The following is a 15,070-nucleotide window of genomic DNA, read 5'->3' as shown; positions in this document are numbered from 1 at the left end:
TCACAAATCTTACATTTGACTGAGTGAGCATGGCACCACACGTCATTTATACACACACATGTCCCCCATCCTCTACTTTTTTCCCGAATCTTTATTCCTGTCTGCCTGTACTAAGGTGAAGCTGGGAAGTTCAAAAAGTTCATTGTAGGTTGTAGCCAGATTTCCATAAAACATAATAGAGAAGCCTCGCGGTTTTCATTACAGTACCTTATGTATGATTTTAAGGTGTCCACTTTGTAGTTTAAAGAACGCAGATTGCTGTAGATGATGATCAGGGTAGCGGGGGTCAGTTAAATCTGAGAAAAAGATGAGTCCTTATGCCACCCCTTCTCCTACGTTTATTCCTTTTTGGTCTAACCACCTCCTGTGGTATATTTGCTTCCACCTTTAGGTTTTTTAGATAACTTGTAACCATCCTTCGAGGCATCCTTGTATTTATCTCCAGTAGAGCCTTTCGGCTGTACCAATGAACGGGTAATGATGGTGATGAATTCAGATCGCTGAACTCCATTCTCTTGGTTCCATTTGCAGGCTCCAACCATGTTTCACACGCACCAATAATCCTCAAAGTCAGAGCCAAAAATAAAACTTTTCGGATTATCGAGCATCGTACCAGAAATAGCTGGTTTCATTTCTTACATGCATCTTGCATGTCTTTTATGTTCTTAATAAACACTCACTGCTTTTATAACTTTATTAATTTTCTATAATTAAATTATACTGAAAAACTGTTCTTTTGGTCTGGAGTCTGGACAAAAAAAAAAAAAAAACATCTATTGAACAGAATATGAACTTTGTCAACTGTTTGACAAACTTTATAATTTATGTACAGTGATTAGCAAAGAATAACCTTGAGCAAAATAATTTGTTCTTTACATCTTAGGATCTCTGTACCATGTAAAAATAGTCATGTTTTATCTTAAATTATTCTAACCAGACAGGAAAACAATCTGATATGTCAAATAGATGTGTACATTAACCTGATTTAGCCAACTCGTACCTTTCTTGTTGGGATGTGCCTGAATGTTGTTTTTTTTTTGGCAAAGTTTGTTCATTTATTTATGTGATGGATGCTACTTTAATCATAATTAACACAATCTGGATTTTACTTTTTCAGTAGCATTTACATGCATTTTATTTGTATTTAGCATCAGCTTGACACTATTTTTTGTAACTACTTTTAAATTAGTGTGGAACTGAATATATCAATTTCCAGGGCACCAATTGCCTAGACACTGTTTTTAAAAATGTGCTTTTAACAAATGCTGGATTATGCTTTTTCAAAAATGCATTAACTTGGAATCGATTTGTGTTTAGCATTAGCTCAGCTCTCTTGTTCAACTGCTTTAATGTATCCATTACTCCTAATTTTCTGTTACATTGTACACTTAGCTACTGTTAAATGTGTTTTTAAATAAGTTATAAAAAACAACTACTGGATCTATCTTTTTTTTCAGTTTGCATTAGCATTTGCTTGGATCTCATTCATTTTATATAGCATTAGCTTGGCACCAATGCTGTGAACTTTATTTTAATGAGGTTTTGCATTACTAGGGCATTGATTTTAGTTTCATTAATTCGTTAACGTCATACTGATTTTTAAATATGGTGTACTTTAAGTATGTTTAGACATTTACTGTACTTACAGACTTGAAAGAACAGTTTTACTTTTTACTTGTTGCTTAATTCTGTTTGTCTCTTTATTTTGTTTGAAGGGGGCATCTTTGAGACACGGGAGAATGAACCTGTCAGCATGGATGAACTCGCCTTTAAATTTGCAGTTACAAGTATCAACCGAAACAGAACCTTGATGCCAAACACCACGTTGACCTATGATATCCAGAGAGTAAACCTCTTTGACAGCTTTGAAGCCTCCCGAAGGGGTATGACTCTTTCTTTACAGCCAAAACATGTTAATAGAACAATGGTATATCCACAGCTAATATTCCTTCAAATTTTGAGTGATAAAGATGAACAATATTTCAGAAGAAATTTCTAATTCTAATTTTAATCGCCACTGTACATTTTGTATTTATTTTACAATTTTATTTTAGAAAGTTTGTGACACAGGTGAATATACTTAATGCGTTTGTTTAAAATTGTTCTTGGTTTGTAATTGTGTATTAAATAATGATATATAATATTATGTATTGGATTTCAGTTCAGTATAGTTATTTTAAATGTTTAAATACTTTTGACATACTTGAAAAACTTGGACAGTTCAAAATCATGTGTAAATCATGGGCAGATGTGTAAAAATGAGCTACTTTGTTAATTTTATGTTCAGTATTCTATTTAACACATTTAGTAGGTCTCACAACAAAAACATTATTTGTGCCTCTTATGCTTTAAATTAGAACTTCTAGACCAACAATTTTAATGGAAATACCATTGTAAGCTAATTTAATGAAAACTTAGCAGAGCTAACAAGGCTAGACTATTTGCTTTTATTATCTACACAACTTTTCTTATTTTTCTCATACCACCACATATTTTTCTTCTGTCTACTTTCTCTCCATTTTTCTTCTCTCAGTATGTGACCAGCTGGCCCTGGGGGTTGCGGCGGTCTTCGGCCCCTCTCACAGCTCCTCGGTCAGTGCCGTCCAATCCATTTGCAATGCCCTAGAGGTGCCGCACATCCAGACGCGCTGGAAACACCCATCCGTTGACAATAAAGACAATTTTTACATAAACCTCTACCCTGAGTACACCTCCATAAGCAGGGCTATCCTGGACATTGTCCTTTTCTACAAATGGAAGTGTGTTACTGTGGTTTACGAGGACAGCACAGGTGAGTGACTGTTATGGATTGGAAAGGGGTGACAGTTTTTACAAAGGGATTTTTGAAGTGTGCTTTTTTTGAGGTTTTGTTGAGAGGCTTTTTGAAGTGGGATCTTCATACCTTTGAGCTTTAAAATGGGACACTGCAGGCCACAAAATTTATACTGAAATTCTCTTTTGTGCTGGCAAGAATATCTGATGTCCACATACATTTACATTCAATTATATTTTAAACAAGTGGGAATTCACTGAATTTATCAGTAACCCCAACATTGCTTATCGCATTATTTATTTTGGGTGCTTTTTTCAAGCCTGGGATAATGGTGTGCTGATATCCACTCAAGGCCATGCTGTTTAAGTTTTGTTGGTAAACAGTAAAGTTTTACATTAAACCAGCATTTGGAAAGCTTGTCTTTTCCACAGGGATCTCCTCATGAATTTTATACATTTAAGCTGTCAACTTGCATATTTTACTCATCAGCCAAGAGGATTTTTTTATTCTGGTAATGTTTGATATAGGACAGTTCTGTGACTGGTTTGGAAACAGCAAATGTAAAGTCGAGACATCACACACAGCTAGCCTTTAATGTGTAAATGTTGGTTTTACTTTAATTAGCAGGGCGCTGTCACTCACAGCATTTACATTCAGTTTCTTGCCATTAAGTAATTGCTTTGAAATGCACAGTGGTGAAACGGTTTAAATGTGAAATTGGTGAGTTTAATGGGATTTCAGGTAGGAACTGTTCATTTGTTTTTCTAAGTCGGTTTGATTTAACTCTCCCTTGACCTTATCAGTTTATTTCCTTTTGACAGCATCATTCCAATACCATATTTCATTTTTTATATATTCTGACTTTGTGACCTTTTCAAAGTGGTTTTGAAAACAATGAAATATTGACTGAATTTTGAACATCTCTTCCAACATTGTGTTTACTGGTTAAATATGGCCTTGGCTCATATTCAAGAACTGCTGTGGTTGTGTCAGTTATTCAGATTTATGATTATTATTATTTCTTTCAAAGATATGACAAGATGTGTTCATTACTCACACTTTATCATACAGAATCAAACAATAGCTGTATATATAAATCACCTTAACGTGAGATTAAGTGTGACTCTGCCTGCATTTTAAGTTAGTATTTCAGTATTGTTCATAATTTATCAGTGTGCATTATTCTAAAGAAAAACAACGAATCAAATCTGTCATCAAATTGTAGTAACTTTCTCTACCTCTTAGATGACTTCTTTTTTTTCATGTTGTCAGGGGTTGGGACTAGGGATGTCAAATTTCGATTATTTCCATGATCGATCGTCGTTTAAATTAACGATCAATTAATCGATTAATCGTTAACCATAATACTGCAAAATGCGTCTATTGCAGGCACACAGTCAGCGGTATGACAGGATGTGCAAAAGCCACACACACACACACAAAACGCTTTCTCACTTGAATTAAAGAGGTTTTAGTCTGAATAAAATGCTAGTAGCAGGATTATAAAATGAATAGATGCGATTATGATCATTTGATAAAATGAAGAGAGCGCGCCATACTTTTGAGGTCATTTTACTTTGTTGACAGTTTCCAATCCCGCACAGAGAACGCTGAACGCGCCTCTTTAAATGGTTTTGTGGTGCTCGTTGTTGTATTTTAAAGCACAATTGCGATGTTTTCAACTGACATTATTGTATAAAATTATCCGAAATGTGGAGCGCGTGTGACTGCGCTGCACATTAAGTGAACTACATCGGCGCTGCTGCACCAAAACACAGTTGCTCACATTAATTTGATCCTGCTGGATTCTGTCCTAGAAAATGTCAGATTTTTTAAAATCCGGCATACAGCGCATTAGATCGTGACAGTGCATGCGTGCACACGAGGATGAGCGAGCGCGGCTTTGGCTAGATTTATTTGGAGGTTATTGCTCATGTCTCATTCGGCACAAATAAAAATGTTTCCATATTCGCAATGTATTTGAATGTTAAACTATTATTTATAATGTAAACTAGGCTTGTACTTAACACGCATTCGCATATAGACGGAAAAGATCCTCTTCATATGAGCAAAAACGTCCTTGGCATAACAGCAGAGTGGACCGGTATACTACGGTCTATTTAAACTGAATGCTCCAGGAATGTGTCGGTCACAGCGCCTATTAATCGCTGTTTTGAATCCAGCAATTATTTATTTAGAAATGATAAGATCTGATTATGACAAGTGTGGTATAAAAGCTTTGTTTATTAGAGGAATAATAGGTTAACTAGAAAATGTTACATCGCGACCATGCTTTTGGACCCCATAGTCTTCATTTACGCGGCTTTGTTCTGGTTTGCCGGTTGGTCACGAATTTCCACAAATTCAGTATATTTAGGCATTGTTTCTTTTCCTAAATCTTCATAGTCTAACCCTCTAATTTCCCAGGTTTATTTTATTATCTTTCGCTTTTAATAACTGTTTTCGCATCTCTTACTGTGGTAAACATGGGAAGGGAAATTAAAGATTTCATGAATTAAGAATTCGTTCGATTTATTAATTTGTTCCCTTATTTCACTTAAATCATGGGTTATTTAGGGAACACAATTAATGAAACATGGACAGTTGCCACATTAATAATTCGTAGGAATGAATTAACAAGTTGTAGGAATGAATAGACTACCTGTCCTGTCACTGTGTCCCGCAGCCCTGCAAAGCGCACGATATAAAACAGTTATCTGATGAAATGATTAGTAACTACATTTCTATTGCATTTAATGTTGAAGAACTTTTATGTTGTTTCTATTTTAATGTACTTTAAAGTTTAAATCACATTAAAAGCTTAATTTGTACATTGTGAATGAATGATGATGCTTTTATATATCGTCACCGTCACTCACAGCCACTCGCACGTGTTGAGTGCGCATGAGCCGCACGCAGCCCAACATTGAATCGGTTAACCGACCATCGATAGCCTTAATCGATTGCATCTCTTATCGACAATTAATCGATCATCGATTAATCGTTGACATCCCTAGTTGGGACACACAGACAGGGAAAATCATCATTGTGTATGATCCACAAAATCAAGTTAGTCGTTGCATTATGTCCAACTAGACAATCTGCTAAATGTTGCAAATCTGTTTTATGATGTCTTTAAATGTATTTATGCTGCAGTAGTGTAGGAAAAGCTGGCCTGTGTCACATCCTGATCAAACTCCCCCTCTCCTGTCAATTAAAAAGAAAAAAAAACTGCAAAAAGACCAACACAATGTATCAAAATAATCATATTATATGCAAATTCTGCATTATGCTGTAGTTCACTAACAGACTTCAAGTGATCCCCTGATGGCAGCAAACTAATTTGGAGAGCAAATCAAATGCAGACAAACACATCTAGAATTTAATAACACATAAAAACAAATAAGCACAAAGCAAAACAAATGGCAAATTGCCCTGCGAATACTTTTTCTGCAGCCTACAATGAGCATGCCGACACTGCCGCCAGTTTCAAATTGCTTGCAACAGATAAAATTTGTGTCAGACTGACCAGTTTCAAAAATGATTAGTGTGTCTGATTCATTGCCAGTGACTTGGATCGAAGTCTTTAGGGGAGCTCAGGGAAAAGATGCCAGCACAAATTTACCCTAGTATTCACACCGTCTCTGCTGTAGTGTGATTTTCTGGAGCTCCTGTAAGCCATCTGTCTGAAAACACAAATTACACACTACTTTCTGTGTGTTTATGTCTATTAATCTCATACTTTGATAGCATGATTTATGGTCTTATCATTGCTTGGAAGTGCATCATTATATGGCCAAGACTAAATCAAGGTAAATAACTGTAGCCTGTAACTAAAAGGGGTTATTTACCTCTGCTTAAATCTGTGTTTTGGATGTATTATTGGGCTTTATTATGACCAACATATTTCTTTATCCTTGTCTTCAACATTGAGCTTGTGTATAGCACTGCCATTACAAGAAATTTGCGTCCATAATATTAGTCTGCTCCGCCACTTCTTTTATTGAATTCACTGTGATCTTGCATAGGATATTTTCATCAAAATATTTAATTCTGTAAAAGCATGGTTTATAATACAATTAAAATTTTTAGAATATGAAGGGAATAATATAGAATAATAAATACAAGGGAACAGGAGCAATGAAAGCTTTTGCTACAGCTTTGTGAATCTATGAACTGGATCCCGATATGTAATTTAGGGCCCGGTCTCATTCTAAGAGCCCAGAGACCCCTGAAACTCAGCTTGTGTGATTACTAATGTCGTAGAGTAATTGATGAGCTCATGAGGAGGTAATTTTTGTCTTAAACAATCGATATTCATTCAGTGTTGTCACATTTGAATGCACAAGCATTACACTTGATCGACTGATATGCAAGATAGCCTCTTTAAAAATGTATAATTGTTTCTACATTTTTTCAGAGTAAATTTACTAAAACTAAAAATGAAACATAAATGAAAGTCAAATAGAAATTAAAAAACTCATACAAATGTCAAAAGCCCATATATAAGTTGTTCATTTTTTAACATAGGCCTACTTAATAAACCGTAATGAAATATAAATGAATACTGTAAATATAAAAATAAAAGCTCATTCTAATATTAATAAATACTATAATCACACATGCTCCTGTGGCTCCTGTGGTAGAGCATTGTGTTAGCAGCACAAGGTTGTGGGTTCGATTCCCAGGGAAATTGTTAGCCTGAATGCACTGTAAGTCACTTTGGATAAAAGTGTCTGCTAAATGCATAAGTTTAATTTAATAAATAATACTAAAATAACATTCATCTAAAACTTCTCAACATGTTGATATAAATGATTAGCACCTCATCAAAGCTTAAACAGTTATAAACCAGTAGAAAAAGGATTGGATGCGTGTAATATGGAGAAATTGCTGTGCACTGTGCAGATGTCATTAAATGTTTCTTATAGTACAGATTGTGTGTTTATGGAGGTCATTGCATCACTTTGCCTTGTGGACGTTTAGTACACCAGAGTTGTGTAGACTTTTGATCTTGCCTAGGGGAAACCATTAGGCTTTCACAATGTTACATTTTAAAAGGATATTTTTGGATTTCTCTAGCCTGTACTATTATTCTCAAATCTGTTGAAATAATAAGAAAGAATTTAGAGCAGTATAGTAGTTGTACTTTAGCGAAAGTATCATATTATCTAATAACACTGACTGACTCACGGTCATTTTCATCCCTTTTCCCAGGTCTTTTCAACCTTCAGATAACATTTCCACATTCTTCTGTTTAATGCATTCATTTTTGCTGCTAAAGACTGTTTTGATTTAAGAGAAGCCAAAACATATTGTTACGGTATGTATCAATGGAATCGATGAGTCCAAATTGATGGTCCCCGTAAACATCTGCTATAACACTGGGGAAATCAGTAGAATTACTGCAGCTCCTGGTGAGTTTGTTTCTATTCCACTGATCACTCTTCTATGGTCTCTTGTTTCAAGGACTTATGCGTATGCAGGAACTAATCAAAGCTCCGTCCAAACACAACCTGAAGATCCGTATCCGCCAGCTGCCATCAGGAGGAGGTGACAGTCGCCCCCTTCTGAAGGAGATGAAGAAAGAAAAAGAGTTTTACATCATCTTCGACTGCTCCTACCAAGTAGCCGCCGAGCTTCTCAAACAGGTGCAGCACCATTTCAGTAGATTTTCGCTCTGAACTTTCATTGAACTCGCAAAGTACGTCACACAGATTGAAATGGATTGAAAATGAGAGTGCATGCTGTGACCCAGCAGGATTTCAGAGCTCTACTTTAAAGCAGAAAGATGTAATACAATTTTTGCCATTCTGGCTTCATTCCTGAATACTGCTGAAACTGTCTTATTTCACATTCAGTCAGTCGTTTTTTCCCCCACAGCTGATGTCGATGGGTATGATGACGGAGTACTATCATTTCTTCTTCACAACCTTGGTGAGTCTGAAAAGCTGACTGCTTGCTATTAATAAGAGTATTTTTCATAACATTAGATGATGAACAGGCTGAGTGATTTTCTACTGTTTTTAATAATTGTTGCTTGTCAGACTGTATGATTCAACCCTATTGACATTCTGAGACATAAAACCCTGGGCGACATCAACTGTCTTTAATGTCAGACTGTATAACGTTTATTCTAATTTATGTTTGACAGTGTTCACTAGGCTTTAAATAACATAGGATTCTATAATTCTATCATTCAGTCATCTATAATTCTCATTGACACGTGAAACTTAAATTGTATCCAACAATCCTTTGAAAAGTCTTTGAAAAAGTTGTTGTTGGAAAAGTCAGTTTGAGTGTCTTGTGGCTGGGTATTTGTGACAGGGTTGTACACATTTCATAATTGAATTCAAAGTGCTTTTAAGATTCCAGTTCAGTTCATGAATTTGCGGTAATGTGGTAGCAATCAATGCAGAATTGCAGTTTGAACTTGAATTCAGGGAAGCAGAATGCAATGAACTAAGATTCAGAGCAAATTTGCGATGTCTAGTTTTTAACTATAGAAAAAGAAAGGTTCATCAAGACAAATTGGAATTATGGCCTGACAAAATTTACAAGAGGTTAAAAAAGTCTTTGAGTTTGACCAATTTAAAAGCATGACTGGCAAGCAGATACACTAATGTTTACAAGTTTTGGGTTAAGAATATTTGTAATTTTATTCAGCAAAGACCCATTCAATTGATCAGAATTGACTTTAAAGAATTGTACATTGTTAAAAAATATTTGTATTTCAAATAAATGTTTTTATTTTATTTGACCTTCTGTTGATGAAAGAGTCTTAAAAAAGTTCACAGTTTCCACAAAAAAAAAAAATAAACATCATAATTATTATTGATAACATTGATAATACAATACATTTTTCATGAGTGCCAAATCAGCATGTTATAAATATTTCTAAAGGGTCATTTGACACTGAAGATTAATGACTAAAATTAGCTAAAATTGAGCTTTGCCATCACAGGAGTAAATTACATTTTAACCAGTTTGCTTACAAATTACAACATATGAATTGAAATGGAGCCAATTCTTAAATCTTTGTACAACTGTGATTTGTGGACAGCTAACAAGGGCTTAAGGCCGTTTTTCATCTTTACGGCAAAGAAAAACATGGCATGAACAGTCTATATCTAGTGCAAAGTTTACACAGCTCTTAAGCGAAATCTGGACACACTCTCGTTGCCTTGCAGGATATGTTTGCTTTGAACCTTGAGCCGTACCGCTATAGTGGAGTCAACATGACAGCCTTCCGCCTCCTGAATCTAGATGATCCATATGTGACTTCCGTGATCCAGAAATGGTCCATGGAGCGCCAGCTGGCACCACCCAAACCTGAGAGTGGACTGATGAGCGGCATTATAACTGTGAGGATCGGTCTCCTGTCATGCATTTACATTTTACGTTTACATTTAATCATTTATCTTAATCATTAATCACTTTTACCCAGAGTGACTTACAAATGAGAAGAATACTAGAAGCAATCAGACCAAAAAGAGAGGAACAGTATACAAGTGATGTGACAAGTCTCAATTAGTCTAGCAAAGTACACGTTGCAAGGTTTTTGATTTTGTTGGTGTTTAAATAAATTAGAAAAAAAACAAATGTTCCCTCCTATAAGATATTGCATGAACAGGACAATTTGGAGTCACATCTGTTACTGTTGTCGATTACAAACACTGAGCCAAAACTAAACCAGACCCTTACCTTTCCCTTTAAATCCATCCTTCACAGTTAGAATAACTGGGATTAAGTCTCACCGATGTTGACTAATCTACCCGTCCTCCAGAAGGTAGTGTAAATTCTGCTCTCCTCATTAGACATGCATGAAGGGCTTAAAGCAGGTAGCATCAGGAGATTTATTCAAATCAGTTTTTACCATCCAGGTCACATTTCAGCACTGAATAACACTCAGAGAAACATAAGGTGTGTGTGGCATGGGGCAGGAGAGGGGCTCTCTTTCTGTGATCAGATGGAAGGGGAATTAAACCTAAATATGATTATGTAACGTACAATATTGTGCAAATGGTAAACAAAAACACCTTCTGGCAGTATATTAATGCGTAATGAAGTTTGATTATATTTAGAGCATGTGTCGTGTGTAAATTCTTCTCTCTTTCCACAGACCGAGGCTGCGCTCATGTATGACGCAGTGTTCATGGTTGCTGTTGCGTCTCAGCGGGCCACGCAGATGACAGTGAGTTCCCTGCAGTGCCATAGACACAAGCCCTGGAGATATGGCCCGCGCTTCATGAACTTGTTTAAAGAGGTGAGAACATTGTACTTTATGTAGCAAAACACATTAGACTGAGGAATTGTAAACTTGGTTTTTGTTTGCAAGTGAGAAATTGCAGAAATTTTACTTGTAAAATATCTTCAGTTAGAAAAAGTTTAGTTTTAATATCTGAATAATGAATATATATTTTTTAAATAAATAAAAAACAGCTATATTTATTTCATTTCGAGGGATACTCTACCCAAAAATTAAAATTAATAGATAATAGTGTGATTGGGTCAATAAAATAAAGTTTGACCCTTGAAACAATTCACTAAAAGCAGTTTACACTATGATGAAAATTCAGATTTGCCATAACAGGAAAAAATTATATTTTTAAACATATTCAAAATAATATTACCATTACTGTTTTTAATATTACTAATAATTCAGACTTTGTAAGCATAAGATACTTTTTTCAAAAACATAAACAATTTCACCAACCCAAAACTTTTGAACTGTAGTGTAAGTAAATAAATTGCAGCAGTGCGTGATTCATTATATCGTTAACAAGATATACCCTTATTGATTCATGAATCAAACTGATGACAAGTCATTCTACTCAAGAAATGTAATGAACAAATATATAAATAAAACACTATATGAACTGATTCCTAAAGCAACTGTATTAATTATTTCTTCAGTCAAGAGCAGTGAGTGTTTTTACTTTGTGTTTTGTTGTTTTATTAACGTTAAAGGAATAGTTCACCCGAAAAATAAAAATTATGTCAGCTATTTGTCAATTCTGTCATATTGTTTTATATTCATACCACCATTTACTCACTCAAAAGTGGTTTTAAACCTGAATGAGTTTCTTTCTTCTTCTGAACATAAATGCTATTTTGAGGAACGTGTAAAACCAAACAGTTGCTGGTCCACAGAGTCTTCCATTGTATTTTTTGCTACTATCAAATTCAGTGTGGACCAGCACTGTTTGGGTACCCTCATTCTTCAAAATATATTATTTTGTGTTCAGCACAAGAAAGAAATTAAAAGGTTTGGGATCATGTGACAGTGAGTAAATAATGACAGAAATGAAATTTTAGGGTGATCTATCCCTGGACAGTAATGATAGTAGGCTTCTTGTTTAATAGGCCTACTGTCCCTTTAAGACCTGCACGCATCTGATATACAGGAACGTATAAATTTTTTTCTCAACTGTTTACTTTCATTTTAGACATAACCAACTTGAGAACATGTAAACCTTGTGTGTTTTTACATAATTAGTGCAAAAGATAACTTAGTTCAATAACCAAGCGCTGTTTGTATGCAGCGCTCAGAAAAAAGCAAAGGTCAGACCAGTACTTGAATGAAACATTTAAAAGCAAATGCAAATAATGAGAGAGTAACTCTACCGCTGAGTTAACACTGCTGTGAATGCATGTGATATTGTACAGTATATGACAGAGGCGCCAGAACTGCAGCTGATAGAATGTGTGTTGTAGAACAATACTAAGATATTTCTTCGAAAGCAGATCATGGAGACATTTTTATCATCGACTTTCAAAAATTGTCATTTCGCACACCCCTAATCTCCTGTTATGATGTATATACTGTGGATGTGTGTGTGTGTGTATGTGGGTGTGAATGATGCTTGACACGTTGTGGAATATTTATCAGACAGTCTTTTTGAACTCTTTCAGACTTTAACTTTTTCAGATTTTTGACCCGTAGGTTACATAAAATGTATTTGTAGATGAAAAATATTTTTTTCAGGGCAGAGGTGCCTGAAAATTGATACTGGTACCTCTGTGTTTTGATCTTTTTTTAAATCCCAGATCCATGCAGGATGCTCTCACCGCCGTTGAACTGAGAGGTCATAACAGTCCTTATTTCTTGTCTGAGTTTGGAGTGTGTGTCCTTCCACTGTGAGAACTCTAAAAAGTGCCTGTGATCATACAAAATGTCTGTTGAGGGGAATGAAAGTTTGTTCTGAATAGGCTTTTTAGTAACATTTTTAGATATGCTTTCAGTTCCACTTGTATAAAGTCTCAGCAGTCGGAGTGTTACTGGCTATAGAAATGGAAAAAAGGCTTTATGGCAGATTTTTGTATAAAAATGAATAGTGCCACTGTGCATTAGAGAAAGGGGTGGGCCAGCATGGCTCAGCAGTACAGAGGGTGAATGTATGTCCTGGTTTGACTCTTCCATATGTGTTTTAACTAGGAACCATCAGTCCTTGCTATGCAGTTTGCACCTTATTCACAGAGCGCCAAAGGACTTAAAGCTGCTCTTAGATTTAGATCCTTAGATTAGATTTTTTTGATTACTTAAACTACTACCTGACAGATATCACTGAAAAAGGTTTCATGAGGAATCACACTTATCTCTTTGACAGCCCTAGACTGTAAACAACAGAAGGGCCTGACAAAAAATTTAGCACCAGGCACACTGTCAGTCATTTCACACATTTGGATTTGCTGATGTCTGGTCTGCTGACATGTCTTTGGAGAGATGTGTGGTTTCAGTGAAGGGGAGGTGGTCTTATTCTGTGGCACAAGCTAACAATGTGGCTAATATGACAACTTTAAAGCTGAAGTGCTTTACATACCAACCAGCTACAAGGTGAATCACAACATTAAATGCTTTTGAATTTGAAGCAAAAATGTTTGAAAATCGGATAAAAATGAAAAAGTACAAGACTGTTTACTTAAAGGGTTAGTTCATCCAAAAAAGACAATTTGTCCATGTTTTACTCACCCTCAAAGCATAGCTAGGTGTAATGTGGCTTTCTTTTTTCTGATGAATCCAATCAAAGTTATATTAAAAATTGTCTTTGCTCTTCCAAGCCTTCCAATTCAAATAAAGTGTGCGCATCTGTAACAAAAAATGTCCCTCACGCGGCTCAGACAGGTGAATAAAGGACACCTGTAGCGAATCCATGCGTTTCTGTACGATAAATATCCAGATTTCAAACATAATAAATACTTTTTTTCTCCCTTCTGCTGACTGTGTAAGTTTCCTTACTTTAGCAAAGGAAAACCAGTCTCTTCTTGGCTTATTTCGAAATCCTCCAGCATTTTTCTTTATAAATCCTTTTTTTGTGCTTCTAATTCGGGAACGGCGTTTTGTTTTGTTTTGTTCTCTCTCCGCACTCGTCACTAATTACGGCTTCCGCCTTCACATCTTCCATGTCCCTAAAATTGTTTATTATATTTGAAATCTGGATATTTATCTTACAAAAATGCATGGATTTGCTACAGGGGGCCTTTATTCACCCCCCAGAGCCATGTGAGGGACGTTTTATTACAGATGGGCGCACTTTATTTCACCACTTCTGAACTGTTGACAACAAACACCCGCTTACCCCATTGGAAGGCTTGAAAGAGTAAGGACAATTTTTAATATAACTCCGATTGGATTTGTCTAAAATGATGAAGTCACATACACCTAGGATACAACGAGGTGTGAGTAAAACATGGATGAATAAAATATTTTGGGTGAACTAACCCTTTAATGACTTTAGTAAGATTAAGAACTACAATAACATGAATCAGTATGAATGAGATAATCATTAAAATAAGAAAGAATTATAAAGGTATTTTTTTAACATGTTCATAGAAACAATAAATGATATGTTTTTTTGCAAAATACACATGCATACAAATATTTATGTAGTTTGAGAGTTTGGGGAGACTTAAATTAAATGAATGGGATTTTTACATTCAGAAGCCAAAGGTTGCATTATATTAGTGTCAAAAAATGAAATTGTAAACATAATAGCTGTTTTCAAACAGGTTTCCTGGAACATTTTGGCCATCATACATTGATAAAAAAAAAAGGTAGCTCTGTCCCAAACTCATCCTGTTGGTTGAGCCAATGTTGCTGTGTTGGGGCTACACAACTGAACAGAGCTATTTTTTGAAAATGCCACAAAGCTCCAGTCTTTACATGATAAAGAGAAAAAACCCTTAAATGGCTTATAATTTTAAAATGGGACTGGAGAAAGTATTGAGCATTTAAAAAACTATGTGCTTTGTGTATAAGTGTCTAATTAATTAGGCTTGTTTTGAGTTGAGCAAGTG

The 15,070-nt window shown here is 35.4% G+C and overlaps 1 pseudogene; it reads left to right on the top strand.

Annotated features, from left to right (window-relative positions):
- LOC113053901 (glutamate receptor ionotropic, kainate 1-like) overlaps positions 1–15,070 on the top strand; it is a 38,650-nt pseudogene that overhangs the window by 9,372 nt on the left and 14,208 nt on the right.

This window comes from Carassius auratus, chromosome 35 (genome assembly GCF_003368295.1).
Source record: "Carassius auratus strain Wakin chromosome 35, ASM336829v1, whole genome shotgun sequence".
In the NCBI taxonomy this organism is placed as follows: Eukaryota; Metazoa; Chordata; class Actinopteri; order Cypriniformes; family Cyprinidae; genus Carassius; species Carassius auratus.
The sequence above is the reverse complement of the archived record's forward strand: the minus strand, read 5'-3'. Positions and strand labels throughout refer to the sequence as shown.